Here is a 6506-nt window from a genome sequence, read left to right on the forward strand (position 1 = left end):
AAGCCACTTTATAAGCATATCTTAAAAAAGCATAAAATCATGCATTGACTATTGACTTACCCCACAAGTTTTAGAAACTTAGTTCCATGGCAAGTCAAAATGACATGGTCATCTTGATCCATAATCTTTCAACTAGAAACTAAGTACAATACAATGTTTTCTTGTTATATTTAGAAGTATATAAGGTTCTAGGTAGAGGTTATCACATGCACCATAAACAAACATATGGCCAACTTAAAGTTAATTGCACACATCTCATGATATAAGGTAGGTTTACATTAACATTAATACATACATACATAGATACATGTAAAATGTGATCTCCCTTCACTTGGCCACATCTCTTTTAAGGCATATCAATGTAAAGGTTGGTCTATGTTGCACTATTTCGCTCTTCTACTTTGCAATTTAAATATAATAATAAAATCTTTGGTGAAACTAAATAATAAATTCACATAATGAGGTTTTATAATAAAAATTGATACTATTGAAACCTACAATACATACAATGCATACAATATTGCTTCAAATCCTAAGTAAACATGAAAATCTTAGCATTAACTATTATAATACTCATAACCAAATTTCTTATGATCTTACAATGTAATTGTAAAAGTAGTTACCTTACAAGCTCATGAAAAAATCCCCATTGTTGGGATTTGTAGTTCTCTTAATTGCTCTTTAGTAGCAAGCTTTTTCATTGGAAGCCTAATATTGTGTTTAATGATCAAGAAAATAACTAAAAAAGGGGTCTTGTAACAAATTGTTGAATGCTTTCTTTTCACTAGTGAGAAATTTGTTATAGGATGTCATGTAGGCCTTGTGGCCTTTGCAATAGTAAAATATGATTAACACAGCCCTTACTTAAGATAATACCACTTTTTCTTGTCAAAAATTCTAAGGCCTTTTGGGATTTAATGGCTATCTCAACTAATAGGGTGATTGAGTGTTGGTAGAGTGGGTGGTTTGATTGTAGCCGAGGGAGAAGTTGAGGGTATTGGAGTAAGTGCATGATGGGTCAATAAGGAATGCAAGGATTCATATATGGTAGGGATATTGCTAGTAATTGCTACTGCCTATGACAATATAATAGTAGAGATGCCATAAAAATTGTGATTGGCATGGTCCATGTCCCCTACTTTGTTGAACATAGAGCAGATGATAAGGAAGACCAATTGTATGATGCTAGGCCCTTATTTTTTATTTTAAGTTTAAGGTTGTGAGTGTCAAGTGGTGACATGGATTGTGATAGTGATGGTAAGAAGTGGGTGATATGAGAAGAGGCATATGGATAATATTTTGATTGGTGCAAATTGTGTAGAGTACAAGTGGAAGGGAGATTTAGATTATGATTGTATGCGTGCTTGATATTCAATTGATAAGATGGGGAAGAGTGCCATTGATTGATGAGAAGCTATGGCGTTTAGAGAGTAGGAGTATATATCTAACTCATGGAGTACTGCACTTCTTTTAAATAAAAAAATGTTAGTGATAGGATCATAAAATTATAAGCTTTAAGGCCAAAAGTCATTCTATATCATATAAATATTAACTTTATGACTTTGAAGAGAACATGGATTTGTGGTGGTGTTAACAAAAGATATATGTGTATCCAAAAACTTAAGGTGGAAAGTATCTAGTGATGACCAAACCACAAAGGATGTGGTAGGAAACATAAGTTGAATACAGCTTATATTTGAACATATGTAGCAATATAACTATGGTTTCTTTCCCAAATACTTGACTAAGATGGACCACATTCAAAAGTGTCCAATTCTTTCTCTCTACCACACCATTTTCTTATGGTGATAATGGGGAACTCCTAATGTATGTATACCCACTACAAGGGAATGGGAAAATAGTGACGCCCATTTTTAATGTAAATTATCAGCATTACTATTTGTGTTGCAATTTCATTGTAGTGACACGAGTAGTGATGCACATAGTGACACCTATTGTGGCGCAAATAGCAAAAGCGTAATGAGAAAAAAAATGATGAAAACCCAAGCATGACATTTTTGCAGACTAGTTGTGAAAGAGAACAAAAGAGAGAGTGAGAGAGCTCAAATCTGTGAGAGAGAGAGAGAGAGAGAGAGAGAGAGAGAGAGAGAGAGAGAGAGAGAGAGAGAGAGAGAGAGAGAGCTCCCATAGCTGCCACCATCGCCATTGTTGTTGCCATCTGCAAAGAAAAATGAGAGCGGTGCAAAGGAGAAAATGGAGAGAAGTTGCACAGATAGAGGAGGAGGGAGGTGCCTCTCCTTTCTTTGTTTTTCTATTTTTTCATTTTCTCTCTTTATTTTTGTTTATGGAGAAATGCATTGAGAGAGAGGAAGGGAGAGAGAGAAATAGAGAGAAGAAGGAGGGGAAAGGAAGGGAGAAGGAGAGAGAGAAAGAAAAAGAAAGAGAAGGGGGCTTCATGAAAAATAGAGAGAGAGAAGGAGAGAAAGAGAAAGAGAAGGGAAACAAAGAGGGAGAGAGAGAGAGAGAGAGAGGGAGTCTCATGGGGGCTTACTATATGTATATCCTCTATATCACATGCTTTCAAGGCCTATTTATAAATATCATTATCTATAAATTTTTCCTAAATAAAACACAACCTTTTTCTATTCAATCTATAAATAACCCCATTTATATTATGCCATTTTGTGTGTAAAAAATATATAAAAATAATATTTCAAAAATACCTTATTTTGTACCCACATGATGGACACATATATTCATGAGTGACCTTCTCGTGAAGGGAGAGAGAAATAAAGAGAGAGAGGCAGGAAGAGAGAAAAAAAGGGAGTGAGGGAGAGAAAGAGAGAGGGAAGGAAGGAGAGGGAGAAACAAAGAGAGATACATGAAGGGAGGGAGGGAGAGAGAAGGAGGATGAGGGAGAGAAACAATGAGGGAAAGAGAGGGGGGAGAGAAAGATAGAGGAAGGGAGATAAACAGAGAGAGAGAGAGGAGAGAGATAAATAGAGAGAGGGAGGGAGAGAAAAATAGAGAAAGGAGGGAGAGAAAAAAATAGAGAGAGAGGGAGAGAGAAATAGAGAAACAAAGAGAATAAGAGAGAGAGGAGAGAGAAAAGTGGAGAGAGAGGGGAAAGAGAGAGATAAAGAGAGGGAAGGATAGGAGAGAGAAAATAGAGAAAGGCTGGGAGAGAGAAATTCATGAGAGAAGAGAGAAAAGTAGAGAGAGGGAGGGAGAAAGATAAGAAGGGAGAGAAACAAATATCAAGGGAGAGAAATTGAGCAAGGGGGGATAGAATAGAGAGAGGGAGAGAGAGAGAGAGATAGAGAAATAAAGTAAGAGAGGGGAGAGAAAACAATAGAGAGAGGGAGGGAGAGAGAGAGGGTGGGAAGAGAGAGAGAAATATGTATGTATGTATGTATGTATGTATGTATTAAGGTATGAAGGGAGGAAGAGAGGGAGGAAGTAAGGGAGGGATGAATTGAGAGAGAAGTGTATTATCTACTATAACATGGATGAAATGGACAACGATGATGGTCGCAACATTCAAGATCGAGAGAGTATCTCAATCAACATGTCCTATATATGTCCTTACACTTAGTGCAAGCTGACAATTCAAAGAAAACATTACTTATCTTTAAACCACATGTAATACTTCGGTGAGTTTCAATCGAAAATTATTGACCAAGCATGCTTATCTTGGGCTTTGAGTTAATAGTATGAAAAGTGTGTACCAATCATGCTTTACATTCAAACTATAATTGAATTAAACTTCAAAAATATTAAGTGTGCCCTAGAAATATCCCAAGGAGGAATGCACCTATTGTGGCTTGTACAAAGAGTTCATGGGTGTGCAACGGATGGAGTGCTTGAGTCAATAAACCCATTGGAGGCCACGTTGCTAGCTACAACCTTGATGCCAAAAGACATTGGGAACCTTTTGGACCTTCCTCCAATCTTGGAGCTTGATATGGAGGCAACAATTGATACATTACTACCCATGGATGCTGGGTTATTTGATCCATTGAGAGAGGAGGCATCCATACCATTATATGATGGGTATCAAGTATCTCGCTTAAAGACACTACTTGTGCTCCTTTATCTTTGACTCTATTATAAGAACAGTTTTTACTTTCTTCAAAGGTGTTTGGGTTTTTTTTCAGGTTGCTAAAATATCACATGCTGCCATCTGACGTGATACCCGAGTCTCGTAATGATGCGTGACTAGTATTACAAAAGCTTTGCATGGACTATAAAAGTATTCATGTATGTGTCAACGATTGTGCGATATTTCAAGGAGACTATGGTGATCATGGAGACATTCCTGTGGTGCTCACAAATATAAATAAGAGTTGGAAGGACAAATCACCCCTCAAAAGGTTCTTAAACACTTTTCGCTTATATTGTACATCCATCAGATATTTTGCACGTCAAGTGTGGCAAGCTTGACAATGTGGCATGCGCAAAATGGGTCCATAAATGGAATCTAGGAAATATTAGCAAACTTGTGAAAGGTGAGAATGATCAAAGCTTGCATGTGAGAGCTATGGTGAGAGTGCAAGAGCAAGAAAGAGAGAGACAAGAAATGGGATTTCCAACAACCACAATGTGTGGCCGGGCCTTTCTTTATTCCAACTGTCACTAAAAGAATAAAGAATAAGTGACTGTGACGGGCGCTCGTCACCTGCAGTGTGCAATGGTGGCAGGTATTGTTAGTGTAGTAATACACGGGTAGCTAGGCACGGAGGCGCCTTTACCTCCAACAACCTCCCGCATAAAGGCGATTTTTTCCGAGTGAGAGAGAAAAAAGAAAAGACAGTACAACATGTACACATGTACAGCAAGATGAGGAAAAGGGCGTCATCTCATCCAATGCCCATCAATCTCCTAAGGAAGGCAAAGCGCTCAATAGTGAGGCTCTTCGTGAGCAAGTCTGCAAGATTTTACTCAGTCAAAATCTTGACAAGGTCAACAGACCTATCCTCAACAATGTCGCGAATGAAGGGATACCTCACCTCAATATGTTTCGTCTTCGCATGGAAGACCAGATTCTTGGCCAACTAAATGTCACTCATAGAATCTGAATGCAGTGTAGCCATAGCATCTGTCCTACCAAGGTCTGCAATCAAACGGCCTAATTAGATAGCCTCTTTGCAAGCCTCTGTGGCTGCAATATACTCGGCCTCTATAGTAGAAAGGGCCATACACTTCTACGCCCGGGACATCCAAGAGATAGCTCCTCTAGCATAAGTGAACACATAGCCAGAAGTGGACTTCCTACTATCTGCATGTCATGCATAATCAAAGTCTGTGTACCCCATGACTCCTGTATCATGGCTGCCATAACAAAGACACATATCTGTTGTGCCTTTCAAGTACCTCATGATACCATTCATGGCATCCCAATGTTTCTTGCTAGGTGTAGCCATATAATGTGCCACAACCCCAACTGCAAAAGCAATATTTGGACGGGTGGCTATCATGGCATATATAAGACTGTCCCAGCTAATGCATAGGGAATCTTGGCCATCTCAGCCCTCTGCTCATTTGTCTGTGGACAATCGGCCTGTGAAACCTTCACATGAGAAGGTAATGGACAACCAATGGCCTTAACATCCTGCATGAGGAAGCACTCAAGGACTTTATGTACATACTCTGTGACAGATAGAGGAGTCCCTGAGATCTATCGCGCGTGATGCGCATACCAAGTATATGAGAGGCATGTCCCAGATCTTTCATCTCAAAGCTCTTCTTGAGCTAAGCCTTAAGAGCATCGAGCTCCTCAAGAGTTGTCCCTGCTAAAAGCATATCATCCACATAGAGTACCAAAATTAGTAAAGAACCATCACGGGGTTTCTTATGAGTGCTTAAAGGATAGGCTATTGATATTTTCTTTCCCTTGGAATGGAATTCATTTTACTTCCATAGCTCTTTCCCTCTAATTCCATCCTGTCACATCGTCGCCGTTGCTGCACCTTTTGTAATGTTACATGGGTAGCAAAGCATAGAAATAAAATAACCACCGATATGCCTAGATAAAAAGGTGGATATAGAGAGCGGATACGAATACAAGCACGGATCCATAGCAGTGCGATTGTAGCCCTATGACTATATGAATGCATCAAACTTACGATACCATTCCCTAGGTGCTTGCTTTAAGCCATATAGACTCTTCTTTAGCTTGCACACTAGGTGTTCCCTAGGTGCTTTAAGCCATATAGACTCTTCTTTAGCTTGCACACTAGGTGTTCCCTGCTAGGGTCTGCAAAGCCCTTAGGCCGCTCCATGTAAATCTCATCATGCAAGTCCCCATGTAGAAAAGCCTTCTCGGCATCCATCTGGTACAAGTCTAGGTCAAGCTATGCAACCAAGGCCAAGACTAAGTGCAGGATAGTCATCTTGACCACATGAGAAAAGACTTCATCAAAGTCAACACCATGCTCTTGCTTAAAACCCTTAGTAACCAATCGAGCCTTGTATGCCGTCTTGGGGTGTCCAGGGGTACTTTGTAGCTTATATACCCACTTGCATGGCAAAGCCTTCTTACCCTG

Source organism: Lygodium microphyllum, chromosome 2, assembly GCF_053477565.2.
Source record: "Lygodium microphyllum isolate KBCC chromosome 2, Lygodium_microphyllum_v1.1.10, whole genome shotgun sequence".
Taxonomy (NCBI): domain Eukaryota; kingdom Viridiplantae; phylum Streptophyta; class Polypodiopsida; order Schizaeales; family Lygodiaceae; genus Lygodium; species Lygodium microphyllum.